Source organism: Leuciscus leuciscus (genome assembly GCF_965113295.1).
Source record: "Leuciscus leuciscus genome assembly, chromosome: 21".
In the NCBI taxonomy this organism is placed as follows: Eukaryota; Metazoa; Chordata; class Actinopteri; order Cypriniformes; family Leuciscidae; genus Leuciscus; species Leuciscus leuciscus.
This window is the reverse complement of record NC_138745.1, coordinates 3,817,265-3,832,441: the sequence shown is the minus strand read 5'-3', so window position 1 is coordinate 3,832,441 and position 15,177 is coordinate 3,817,265. Positions and strand designations below refer to the sequence as shown.

Genomic DNA, 15,177 nt, shown 5'->3' with positions numbered 1-15,177 from the left:
AAAGTGCTCGTTGCCGCTGCGATCAGTGGCGCGGATACGGTGTTTTCTCGTGTGGCTCGCGCACACACCGCATTGTCTTCACTCGACGCGCGCTTCAATCCGTTGCGTTGCGGATACTCTCTATTCGTTCTGTTGGAAATCACAAAACATAATGCAAATGTTTGCGTGTCCCTGCTTAATATACAACCACTGATGAACATAATCGTTTTGATGAGAGAAAAAAAACTATACGAGAAAAAAAACCTATACGAGGGCGGATTCGAACACAGACCCTCTGACACTGCTGGCGAAAGCTCTACCACTGGACCGTTTAGTTAGGCGGATACACGTATTGGCACTGACAACATGTATTAGGCTACATCTCATTAAACGACAAATTAAGCCCCATGTAACCTACTATTTAAATCGATTGCTGGACATCGTAATGTTATTGGCGTCCATCTTCATTGAATTTTGAAATCAGATAGAGCCGTCCAGAGCGCTGCATAATAAGTAGCCACGCAGGCTTATTCAGTATGGAAATACACACCGACAATGACACGCCCATACTGCGTGCTAGAATCTCCGAAAAACAAGCCGATTTCAAACTCAGAATGAATGCTTTTAAATATACCAATACTGCTATCTCAAACATGGAGAGGCTTCTTCGTGATCTCAACTAACAGATTCTGCAAAAAAACGAAAATCACCAATTTTGAAAAAAACCCGCTTCTGTCTCATTTTGCTCGAAAGTTGTGCTGCCGACTTGTGTCCCTGGTTTCCGTGACGGGTCACATATAATTATGCATAATTTACTGTTGTTATTATTATAGTAAAAACATATATATGAAACAATGGCACTGACATAAAGTGTTCCCCTTTTTTTCTACAAAAAATACAGATTATAATGATAACAGTCTATTTATGTAAAATAGATCTAATGAAATAATAATGCATGCAAAAAAAAAACATTAAATTTAATATAGGACACATAAGATGCATGACAACATAGTGGCACTAAACAGCCCAAAAATGGATCTAAAGCACCGACAGCAGGAGAACTTTGGATCTTCTAAAGTAATGCCTTCAAATGCACATTAAACTACAGTCACAATGTTGTCATATCCCACTGCCACATGTCTTATATGACACTATAACCAACTGTCATTGGACAAAAACAAGATTCAATTGATGGACAAGATCAATTTGAGGAATTACAACGTCTCTTTCACACATTGAACACAATAACAAAGTGCCTAGTAATCAAATACACACTTCCAGAGTTGTTATGGATTTCAAGTGTGCATTTGTGTTTAATTGAGTAGTGGGATGCACAGTCATACTAGTGGCTTCAGTCATGCACTAGAAGATTAGAGAGCACACTTGATTACACACAAGAGACATGACTGACAATAACTGACCAATTGATGACCGTTTCATCTGTGTTCCTCACCGCCAACAAACCAGTGGGGAACAGAGGAGAGGTCCAGTGCAATTTCACCCATTCCTAAAAGAACAATTATCATTTTCTTTTCCGGAGTGAAATCTATACATTTAATCAGGGATGGTTTACTTTCAAAGGACCATCCGTTTGCCTTCAGATTAGTTGTGAAATCTTTACGGAAAGGTATTTTATGCTTTGTTCGATGCATTGAACATTCCCAGTAAGATTCCCACAGTGCTAACAAAACCTCCAATCAAATGTAATGATGCTGACCATATTTCACAAGGATTTTCCATGCGTTCAATTGCACTTTACTTAATGAACTGCAGACAACATATGAAAATCAGCCCAGTGTTTTCCCAAGGGACGGACACACACACACACACACACACACACACACACACACACACACACACACACACACACACACACACACACACACACACACACACACACACACACACACACACACACACACACACACACACACACACACCTATGATCTTCATGCTTAAGCTAATAATGTCTATGCATGTAGTGAATGCCAATGGATTCATGCATGTTATTAGACAACATCATTCCCACACTGCTCTCTCAGAATACTGTGTGGATATGAAAAACACAAGCCTTGTGTCAATGAATCACATGTGTGTTATGTTTTAGACTTTAGAGTCTTGACATGTGAAAAAATCTGAAAAAAATTTGAAAAAATTCAAACCTGGGGGGGGGGGGGGGGGGGGGGATCCCCCCTAAGGTGATTCTTATGGGGGGGAATTATTAATTTGAGGGGGGAGTTTAGACTTTTTTTTTATTACATTTATCTCGCCTAAATGTATGCTCACTCATCGCATTTTTACAATGGGGTAATTTTGTTCTTAAGAATTTACACAACACAAGGAAGCTTGATTCCTCAATCTTTGAATTAAATTGAAAAAAGTAGCACAAATAAATACAATAGAATAAAGATACCAATAAAGAGAAATAAAGAGAGAAGTTTTTGCTTAGGTCTAACACTAGTATTCAGAAATACTACAGAGACTGAATAAAGTAATCAAACGTAAAATAACACTAGGTAGTATTTTAGTCCTGACTAAATTAAATACATAGGCTATTAATCCTGATTCCTTCAAATGAAAGCTATGTTTTGTTGTTTTGACAACCAAATTAATGACAGACACATAAGGCTGCTGTCCCTTTAAGAGCTAGTGCACGGATCCTGTGTTCATTATACGGTCACGTGCGATTTATGCTTAAGACATAACCGACTGTGTTTAGAGGATACTCACCAAGACCGAAATTGACATCATTTTCGCATGTTTTTGACTGTTAAAGCGATATAATCCACGAAAAATAACTTCGTGTGTGAGGCGGCTTTACTCTATGTATGTGTGCAGAAAAACATCTCTCAGACAGCCCGCAAGTAGCCTACCGAATCGTTTAAAATCGTGTGAATGCTTAAACTGGTAAGACTTAAAAAGACGTGCAAATGGTAAACTTTAGTTACTCATGATGCAATGCTGACACGATTATGCAAGTGACAATTCCGTCTATCCCGACTCCCGAAACGCGAGAGTGTATTATCGCCACCTAGCTCTTAACGAGCTGATAGAAGACGCGGCACCGCTGAATCACTCACGCTGTTTGTGAAATTTGCGTCTCGCAGACAGTTTTAAAATGACTGATTTGATTTTATAATCCGTGTGGATTAATTTACTAATACAACCTACATGCTAAAGTGAATCCATGTTTGCGGGAAAATTCAGCTTTGATCACAGGAATAAATTACAGTTTAACATAAATTCACATTGAAAACAGCTATTTTACATTACAGCAATATATCACAATATTACTGTTTTTACTGTACTTTGATCAAACAGATGAAGTCTTGGTGAGCAGAAGAGACTCATTTTAAACATTAAAAGCCCAAACCCTCGAGTCTGCTGTGATCTTGATGGAATGCAGCAGAAAGAGAACGGAGAGCATTTTGGGAGATGACACTTATGCGTGCATGCATTTAACCTAAGATCTGAATCTTGTCGTAATTCTAGTTCAGGACGAAGCATGTGACTGCTGCACACATCAGCTTGCTTAAAGAATAGATGTGGAATGAAGAAGAGTTAACATGAGTGGATGTGAAAGTGAGCAGAGTGGCTTTAGAGATGACACACACTCTGTATATCCGAGTGAAACGCTTCTGGAACAAGAACAAATGTGGGCGGGGCTTGATTGTGTCTGTGGGGAATTTACTGAATGGTTGTGCTTTGCTATTGGTGGATCTCATGTGAGTGACAGGTTGCCCCGCCCACATCATCAGAGAAGAGAAGAGATGCTGTAAGAGGAACTTATTCTGATTCAAGATTACCAGGAACAATAATGATGTGCACGGATAAATCATTTATAATAAAAACTGCAATATTGCATTTTTTAAAAACAGGAGATATTATGGTGACTTTAAGCATTGGTAAACCCTGAAATGTGCCATCATAAGTAGTCTAGCTCTTCTCAGACACATTCTCCACTTGTGTCTGAGATTCGCAGGATTGCAGCTGATCTCCGTTCCACTCGCCACTCTCACCGAAAATGACTTGTGACGTTAGTGTGGAACTTTATTTCCCTGCGCTTCACTTCAGCTGCTATCAGTCTGCACAGAGTCAGGATAAGAGGCCAGCCTTCGAGGGGCAAACGTGTCTTTACCTGCTACACTCCATGTGAGAGTGGGCGATATGACCAAATTCTTATTTCATGATGAGAATTTTTATTTCAAAATAACGATATATATCACGATATAGTTCTTGTGTGTTATTTGATCTCATTTCTGTTATTAAAAATAAGAAAAAAGAAGCTAATTAAAAAACAATAGGACAAATGGAATATAACAAAAATATGAATTAAACAATTACGTTTTTTCCAGTACAATAGGTTTATTTAACATGTAGTTAGAATTAGCACAGAAATGTAATGAATAAAATGATGCATATTCTTCACTGTATTAATTAAATATAAATGTATTCTTATTAAAGCTAGTCAGTCAAGAGCAGAAAGTAATTTTGTCTTGTTTGCTTCACATTAATGGCACAGAGCAGCAGGTTTATTAGGCTGCTGTCACTTTAAGATCAAACACACGGATCCATTACACTGATACAGATCCGGATTACACCCAACTCTTTACTTTCACTTAAGATAACCGGCTGTGATTACATGAATACTCCACATGATGGACATTTTGAAGTAATTGCTAACCATTCAAGTAGTCTGGAAATCCAGACCTAAATCTGAAAGATTAATGGTCTGGCGTCGACTAATGAAAATCGTCCAGCTCGAGGGGCGGCACCAAGCATGCATTTGAAAATCTCACTGCACGCTATTGGATAACACTACGACCAATCACAACAATAAACCCCTAATGCTTAGCTACCAGCGGAGCTAACTGGTAGATTAGACTCTTGTCGTATCCGATCGGCAAAACAGCAAAAACGTTCTTCTTGCAAAGGAACGACTCGAGCGCCGTCTTCTGTTCCTGTTTTAGATAAAAAGCCAAGTCTAACTCGTTCATTGTAGCAGCCAAAGCCGTTTCAAACAACTGCTGTTCATCCATAGCCATCTAGCAATGTTTACTAATGACTTCGACGTCACAGCGCTGTCGTCATCTCGCCTCTGGCCCGCCTATATCAGATAACCCGATGTGATTGGTGCAGCTCAGATCGAGGGGCATATTTAATGAGCATCATTACTCGACACCAGAGTAACTCGCTGAGCAAATTCAACTTGTGCTCTCGCGAGAACTCTGGATTACCAGGGTACCATTCAAGCACAATAGGACGTGAAAGAGAACAGAATTCGCGATCGCATGCTGAGAGACGTGGCTTATGCTGTGTGTCAGTAAGTGTGTGACCGCATTGAGTTCTGTTCACTGATTTTTGTGCTGAATAACACGTTTTAACGAGTTTCTTTCCAGGATATATTGCACTTGTAACAATTTTTTTATATTGTGCTTATATCTCTTTTTAACATCAAGCATGTCCCGCTCTTTATATTGTCATTTATGGATTTCATGACTCTGAAGTGTCAATAGTGCTATATTTACACACTGCAATTAACACGATATAGCAAAATCTCTAAAGATAGACATTTTATGCTTCGGTCACGATATATATCGTCATACCGCCCAGGCCAAACTCCAAGAAAAAGATTTTTTGTTTTATTGTAAAAGCTGTTAAAATGCTGTTGGTTACATTTAAATGCATTTTTAAAGGATTAGTTCACCTCAAAATGAACATTTCCTGATAATTTACTCACCCCAATGCCATCCAAGATGTTCATGTCTTTCTTTCCTTACTGGAAAGGAAATTGAGTTTTTTGAGGAAAACATTTCAGGATTTTTCTCCACACAATGGACTTCAATGGCAACCAAGATGTTGAAGTCCAAGTTAAAATCAATGCCGTTTCAAAGGGCTTTAAAGTGCTTCAAAGGGCTCTGCACGATCCCAGCTGAGGAATAGGGTCTTATCTAGCGAAACGATCTGCCATTTTTTAAATAAAATATATATATGCAGTACTGTGCAAAAGCCTTAAATGCATGCACGCATAAGTGTCTTCTCCCAAAATGCTCTCCGTTCTCTTTCTGCTGCATTCCATCAAGATCACAGCAGACTCCAGGGTTTGGGCTTTTAATGTTTAAAATGAGTCTCTTCTGCTCACCAAGACTTCATCTGTTTGATCAAAGTACAGTAAAAACAGTAATATTGTGATATATTGCAGTTATTTATATCTTTTGCTGTAGTGTGTCAGTAGGAAATATGAGTTTACATTTCCAAACATTCTTTTTGCCATTAATTGTAATAATCCAGTGAGATTTGTGTATGCACAACTTGATTACATGATTACATGAAGAAACAGAAGAAACTGAGACAGACTAAATCCAGAAGAACTGCGGGAACGTCTCCGAGATGCTTGAAGAAACCTTCCTGCAAAGCTACAGTCCTGTGGAAAGTACTGGCACTTGTGTTAAAATGCTGTAAAGTGAGAATGCTTTCAAAAATAAAATCATAAATTGAATTTATTTATGATTTAACTTCTATTAACTAATTCAAATCAATATATGGTGTAACGACCCTTTGCGTTTAAAACGGCTCTTGTCCAGGTACACTTGCGCATAGTTCTTCATGTAGCTTTGCAGGAAGGTTTCCTCAAGTGTCTCGGAGACATTCCCGCAGTTCTTCTGGATTTAGTCTGTCTCAGTTTCTTCTGTTTCTTCATGTAATCACAGACGGACTCGATGATGGTGAGATCAGATCAGAGTCCTGCACGGGTCCATTTTTGGAGACCTGCCCCCGCCCGTACCCGCAAAGTTCAGCACCAGATCCGACCCGTCACCCGTGATAATATCAAAATTAAATCCGCACCCGCCCAGACCCGTTAATATTTGGCCCGTTACCCGACCCGTGCCCGCGATAAACCACACAGGTGACGCGTTCATGTAACATAAGGGTGCACTGCCAATAACGCACCTACAAGCTGTCACAAAGAACTGGGAAAAGTAATGATTATTAATAGGCCTGTCAAATATATCAATGAGACATTTCAATTGTTTATTAATAAGCAAGTGTTTTCTGTGTCAAAGATGACGATGCTGACTCGCAATCTTCACAGTAGTGAATGCGCCAGAAAGAAATGCACATTTCATACGGATTATAAGCAGAGAACAGTCTGTTTTCTTTCGTTTTGAATTGTTTTGTTTAAAAGTACACATTTCATGCTTTCTATTTCTCAGGTCTGTGAGGCAAGTAGCTTATACGATGAGTTTCGGGTTCATTTAAGAGACGGGTTCACGCGCGGGCGCCTCCGGCCGTGTCCTGATTATATTGCCTGCCTGCTATATTTACTTCTTATTAATTAAATCCATGAATTTGGTAGATGAAACATTGATTAAAATGAAGATACAATTAATACAAAACGAAATTCACTTTAAAGAAAGGCTTAACAAACTTAATGAAGTGGTCAAAATCATGTCTGCCCACTCCATTTGTCTCACGATATTCGGGATCATCTTATCTTATTCATGCTTTTCACTTTTCATATAATCAACATGAAATTTAAAAAAAAGTATATTATTTTATTTAAACATGAATATGAAACTAAATCGTTTTTTAATGACTGGGTTACAACACATAGGCCTATTAGCCTACAGTACAGAGAAATTTAATGTCCCAACTTGGTCGGACTAAAAGGGGAGAAAAAAATAAAATTGGGTCGGTCCTAAATTGACAGGGTCGGTCGGGTTACGGCAAACAAGAATATTTTTAAGGATGGCCTGACTAAAACACATATTTGCGTATGTGTAATGCATTTAGACATACAAAATATTGTACATATTTTTCATCCGCTACCCGCCAGCAAGGAGTTCATTATCCGCCCGCGTCCCCGCCGGTGAATTTTAGGAATGTCACAATCCACCCGTTTTAGCCACTTTTATGCGGGTACCCGCGGATATCCGCGGGTACCCGACCCGTTGCAGGACTCTGGATCAGATCATACCGGCTGTTGTCAGACTCCTTGTGCATACACAAATCTCACTGGATTATTACAATTAATGGCAAAAAGAATGTTTGGAGATGTAAACTGATATTTCCTACTGACACACTACAGCAAAAGATATAAATAACTGGGGGGGAATTAACATTCCTAAGACTTTTGCACAGTACTGTATATACTAAAGATGTCGGACGATTTTGAAGTTGGAAGAGAAAATGAGAGGGAATTTTTCACCCTTCCCTGCCTTTTGGAACCGGAGAACACAGACAAATAACTTAGAAAGATGACGTAACGCGTGACCTTTCCAACGTGATGACGTAATGCTTGGCGTGTCGCAGACCAGCACAAGACGAACAATTGTGGTTAAAAAGTATATACATTTTTATTTTATTTCGAAAATGGCCGATCGTTTCGCTAGATTAGACTCTATTCCTCAGCTGGGATCGTGCAGAGCCCTTTGAAGCACTTTAAAGCCCTTTGAAACTGCATTGATTTGGACTTCAACAATTTAGTTACCATTGAAGTCCATTGTGTGGAGAAAAATCCTGAAATGTTTTCCTCAAAAAACTCAATTTCTTTTCCACTGAAGAAAGAAAGAAATGAACATCTTGGATGGCATTAGGTTGAGTAAATTATAAGGAAATGTTCATTTTGAGGTGAACTAATCCTTTAAGCTAATTAGATATTTTCAAAAATCACACAAGACTGAACTAGTCTGATCTCGTGTGAATGGAGTCTGTACGGTAAGTGGTTCAGGATGAATTAATTGCACATTTTTACAGAACGTACTGTATGAGGAACATCAACAGAGACTGCAGACACTGTAATTACGTCCTGAGAGAAGAAGCTTTAGCGGATGACAGAGGTTACGGCAGGCCTTCGATGAAGACAAAACACACTCATCAGATGCTTACCAGTGTGTGTTCTGCTGTCTTCAGTCCAGTGACATTTAGCAATTTAGTTCTGCAGACATTTGACCTCTACACTGTGAATAAAAGTCTGCAGATGTTTTAACACAGTCTTCTCTATTGTAGCAATGGTAATAAAAGGCTCAAGTTAATGGTAGCCTATAATAACTAGGACATCAAAATACAAAAATACAAAAAAGCCTGTGTTTAAGATTTAATTGCACATTCAATTCCCATCCATTTGGAAATGGATGGAATGGATAAACTAAATATGATGGATTTTGATTGTTAACACTTTACAATACGGTTCCATTAGTTCATGTTAATACATTAGCCAACTTTAACTAACAATGAGCAATACATTTGTTACGGAATTGATTAATCTTTGTTATTGTTGGTTAATAATTATACAACATTTCATTGTTAGTTCATGTTAGTTCAGGTCCATTAAATAATAATAAGAGATATCTTTTGATGAAGACAACGACGACCAACAAAGACTGGAAAGCAGGGGAATAAATAAACAGAGGAGATAACAAGAGACAGGTGGAGATGATTAAGTGTCATAGAAACAAACAATGGTAGCTATGGCAACAAACAAGGATAATGATGGGAACAAACAACGCAGAAATGGAAACAAAGGAAACAGGAACAAATGACAGGAGATGAAACACTGAAACAAGGAGACCAGGAAATGCACTTCAAAATAAAAGTCCCACAATACAAAACCGGGAAAACAAGTCAGACCGAACCTTTTCAGGGGGTCTCAGTCCACTTCCAAACAAACTCTGGTGTGGTTCGACTGAAATATGAAGGCAACACGGACCAAAGACATCTAAACGAACCAAAAACAGGATGTGATGTCACAAGATGCGACCCTAAAAAGGACAGATTCGCGATAGTCGAGATGTTGCCCATTATAGTTCAGTTCAGGCGTCAGAACCGCGTCTCCTTGCAGCAGATCTGTGTTTGTGTGTAATGGAGGAATTACTGGTGCCGTTTTGACTCTTTTACACATTTCATAAGCTCTTTGTGATTCTCAGCTGGTAAAAACACCACAAACATACAACGAGCGCATTGAGTCTGAAGACAGCATTGTTTCAGAGGTTTGGTAAGTTTCGTCCATATAGTTATACAGCACTCATTAAAGCCATTTGTTTTGTATCTTTAGGTTCGGTGTTAAAAATGAACACTAAGCAAACCAGGACTAAAGCAAAATAGCCAAAAAAAACTAACTACAAGTGTTAACACAACCTGAGTTTATTAGTTGATGTTAAAACTGTGTAATTCAAATGGGTGGAAATTTTCTATGCAATTAAAATACATAAATCTTAAATGCAGACGAGATGATGCTTCATCCAAGCGTTTTAACCTGTCTCACACAGCAGGTCCAAAGTGCGTCAGAAGCACAGACTCACTGTTCAAAGTGGCACATTTCTCTTTGCTTCAGTAGAAAAACAGACCTCTGGGAGAGAAAGCAAGCGGAAAAGGACGGAAGAAACAGCGAGACTCCTCAAAGCCTGCTGGGTTTGACCGCCGCTTAAAAAACAGCATAGAAACCTAATGAAACCACCGGAGGAATCAGGCAAGCAGAGCCTGTGCCATCAGAGAGCAGAAACACTCAACCCAACCTTATCAAACATCCAGACTCCAGCAAAAACAGTAAATCCACATGTGTTGTTATATTCCCCCAAAGTGCACTCTCAGAGCTTCATTAACATGTCAGTAAAACCTTGTGGCTTTACAAACAAGATCTGAGGTTAGAAGAGCTCGGACATCCAGAGCCTCCAAACGTCTCTTTCTGATCCTAATAGCACATCCCAGGATCCTTCAAGGACAGATTCCTCTTTTTTATTCTCTTTGGAGTGCTTTCTCCATCTTTGATGTGACAAAGCAGAAGATGAAAGCTCCTGCTAATAAGGAAGTAGTGAGCCGCTCATGTGCTGTTTTCACACACACTGCAAAGCTGACAAGACATGAACACTGAACACTTTATTGGAGAAAGTAATGGGTGGTCAACTCTGGTTCAGTCGCGGTCGACGGGTCGTAATGTTGATGTTCTTAAAGGAATAGTTTCAAAGTCTAAGGAAGCGCTCAATGAAATTGGCTCTCAACCGAAAGTAAAGTAAAGTAAAACACTAGGAGGGCCGCAACTTATTTAAATGCAGTTATTAAAGTATTATATGAGTTTTATGTTGTGTGTCATCAGGCTTTTATGGCTTATATAATAAAAATATGGAGGAAAAAACAGCTCAAACTGAGCAAAAATATGTAATTTGCTGCAGATGCTGATATTTATATGGACAAAAAGTGATGAAATTCAGATGCTTAATGTAATATAAATATCAGTATCTGCCAATAATATGTCTTAGTAAGTTGATATTTAAATGCTTAGTTTCATTATCAAAGCTTTAAAACATATAATGCAATGCAATACAATGATGACTGAGAGATTATGATTTTTTGAGGATGATGATAATATTTGATTCTCTTATTTTTTTTAAATAAAATAAATGAAAGGATAATCAAGTAAACAAAAAATTGATGCTTTTTACATTTGCCTATTTTTATTTTGGCTGTATAGCCACAATGACTGGTGTAGGATTTACTTTTCCATGTACTTTCCTTTGTAGTCTCTTGAGCACCTGTCCGAGATGCTGAATGAAAATGCACAGGCAATTCCAGAAGAAAATTGCAATAAATTGCATTATAGCACATTAAACCCGTGGACTACAATGAAAACTGTCCGCTGACAACAGAGAGAACTCATTTAAACTGATGTTCATTGATGGTTCATTTACTGACTTTGCTAAGACATACTTCCTGCAATTTTGAGGCTGCACACTGTGGAAATAAACATCCAGAATGAGTCAAGCTGCCTTTCCAATGGCTTTTAAAACGCATGAAATCCTAATGATGCCGTGGGACGCCAGCATGGATGTTCATAAGGGGTCATGGGCTTTTGTAGAAGTGAACAGATCAGCTGAGGTTTTAGACTTTTAGGTTTATAGGTCAAGTCTCTATACTAATGTAAGTGTGGACAGTAAAAAAAATAAAAATAAAGTGCAGGCCATTACATTTTAACCTTTCAAAAAGCTCTAATGTACTGCTAATGTCACTCAAGAGAACTAACCATACTTTTGACACCTTTTTGGGGGGAATTTTCTGAAGCTACGGAGCCAAATGAAGGGACGTAAAGGTACAAAACCGTACAATGGATTTGTGCTTCTATAATACTGACCTTATCAAATCGGCCAACAGCACTTTAGATCATCAGAGAGCGGAGGGGAAAAGGTCAGCTCATCATCATGTCATGAGAGGAACCGAATACAACGGCACAGAGACACCGAGCTGATCTGTGCTGTAACCGAGACCGCTCGCCCTCAATGACAGACCCGAACAGACAAGGCTGTGAATAGTAAAAAGGTGAAAATGAGCCACGGTAATGAGGAGAAATCAGCATAACATGTCGTGACAGGCGACACTTTCTGAACCTCAGCTCGCAGACGCCAGGGTTCGGCTAAAGTCAATTATTATTATTTATTTTTTCTGTTCAGTTCATTAATTTGAATTGAATTCCTGTATATTCGTGATATAGTCAAATAAATTGTAAAAGTTGTATATAAGACAAAACAATTATGAAATTATTAGATATTTATTTTTAAATATTAATAATGCATATACAGTTCAAAAGTTTGGGGTTGGAACGATTTTTTTTATGTTTTTGAAAGAAGTATCTTCTGCTTTCCCAGGCTGCATTAATTTGATTAAAAAATAAAGTAAAATCAGGAATATTATGTAATATTATTATAATTTGGAATAACTGTTTTCTATGTGGATTTATAGTAAAATGTAATTTACTCCAGTGATCAAAGCTGAATTTTCAGCATCATTGCTCCAGTGTAACAGCGCAGCGCTTCTGGGTTGTACGTCAGAACGTAGGTTCCCTATTGGCCGACGCTGGTCATGTGTGTGATGCATGTGATGCTAGCCAATAGTGAGCCTCCGTTCTGACGTACAACCCAGAAGCGCTGCGCTGTTACACTACGTGAACTCACTCAGAGGAACACAATTAATAAAGTCGTTATTTTAGTTGTTTTTGCGCACAAAAAGTATTCTCGTCGCTTGATAAACTTAAGGTTGAGCCACTGTAGTCACTTGGACTATTTTAACAATGTCTTTACTAACTTTCTGGGATGGCAGATATCGATTACAGAGAAGCCTATGGTGGAGTGAGACAGCTCTCAGATGTCATCAAAAATATCTTAATTTGTGTTCCGAAGATGAACAAAAGTCTTACGGGGTTGGAGAGTAAGTACTGACAGAGTTTTCATTTCTGGGTGAACTAACCCTTTAATTCTCTTAGTGACCACATACCTTCCTCTTAACCACGGCGCACTATTGATCTCATCTCATTCTGGCGATTCATTCTGAAAAATGCTTGTCCATTTATTGAAGAGTCTGCTGGAAAGCTCAACAAATCTAATTCAGGCTGAAAAGAACAAGCAATGAGTCACTGTGTAATTTAGTGAGGAAAACATCTGATGTCTTTCACATATTGACTCAAAACGCACTCTTGAATTCACAGCTGGTGGTTTTCCTAAGGCCGTCCATCGGCAGTCAAGACTTCTGAGAGAATGTGCCTGATTTTAGGGGTTTTAGATGGGACATTGAGGACAGCTGGGGTCACACACACACACACACACACACACACACACACACACACACACACAGACTGCTCATACCTGTCATCTATATTCACCTCACTCACGCTGCTCGTCGCTCAGGAACGATGAAAGAGATCAGCGCTGGAATGATTAACAAACAGATCCGAGGGACGCCTGGCCGACTGAGACGTGATCAAGTGCTGCCGAAAGCGCTCGTGATAAACACGGAAATAAAGGCAGCATGGTACAAATGCAAAGGAGAAAGAGTAGATGAAAAGCACTGGAGGCAAGAGACTTTTAAAGCGTCATAAAACCAGCACAGTTTGAGCAGAGAGAGGGAAACGAGAAACAATCACTTTCCATTTCTGAATGCAGATTTCATTTTGATACGGCCACTATTAAAGTCAGCATGAAATCAAAACTGATCATTCTTATTCTTTTTATTTAAAGGGGATATATTATACCCCTTTTTACAAGATGTTAAGTAAGTCTCTGAAGCCCCCAGTGTGTGTGTGTGTGTGAAGTTTTAGCACAAAATACCACACAGATATTTTTATATAGCATGTTAAAATTGCCACTTTTTGGGTTTGAGCAAAAACGTGCAATTTTTGTGTGTCCCTTTAAATGCAAATGAGCTGCTGCTCCCCGCCCCCTTTCAAGAAGAGGGCGGAGCTACAATAGTTCATACCGGCAACAAAACAGGGCAATCTCACGCACTGAAAAGGTCAGAAACTGTCAGTAATGGTGTTCAGATCGAACCCGAGTCGGACAATAATGCCCACAGAGTAGTTTAGTTTAATTACGGTTATAACTTATGTTGTCATCTTGCTTTTATCCACTATTAGTACAAGCCTGTTGTAGCGGACCCCATCCGAATGATGGACAAAACTTTACTGATGAGTTTTATGAAGTTTATTGTACATCCCACAAAAGATGAAGTGTTAGTTTAACTCCAGAGAATCACTGTAAGAGCTGAATAAACACAGTATAAGTGGTGCACATTAAAGTCTTATCCATAAACCTTTCATTATCATCAACATACACAGAGAATTACACCAAACACTCGATACAACTAACAGTAAACAAATATATACACACCTTATGTCTTTTCGGGGGTGCTTAATAAACTGGTCAACTTTATATCCGTAAAACAACTCAGATGAACTGTATAAAGCGCATGCTCTCCCTTTCATTACTGTCGTGACCAGTATCGCTCCGGAGTTAGCAATCTCAATAGCAATCATGCATTATCAAACATTGAATGTTAATTTTTGTCACTCTGTCAGCATTGCGAGGAAACACCTGTATTTTTGCGGCGTGCAACGGAACATAAGCTGCTCATGTTTCAATACGGTATCAAATCACAGTTTGAAGCGCCTCTCGTAGGAAAAGGTCACATGCAGATATGAATAATTATAAGATGGTGGCTTCTCATAGGATTAGGCCACAGAGGCTCATGAATAACTGTGAGTCCCTGTTGACTTCAAACCCGGAAGAAAAGCAGCACACACACAAAAAACTAAATAAACTCATTCCTCTTGAAATAAATATTGATGGATTGTAACGTTATCTTCACAATAAGGTTCATCAGTTATCATTAGTTAACATGAACTAAGAATGAACTGCACTTCTTCAGCATTTATTAATC

General features: G+C 38.8%; 1 protein-coding gene across 2 annotated transcripts in view; it reads right to left on the bottom strand.

Moving 5' to 3' along the window:
• Window positions 1–15,177, bottom strand: part of slc39a11 (solute carrier family 39, member 11) — a 163,831-nt gene that overhangs the window by 37,812 nt on the left and 110,842 nt on the right. The gene's annotated exons all lie outside the window — the stretch shown is intronic.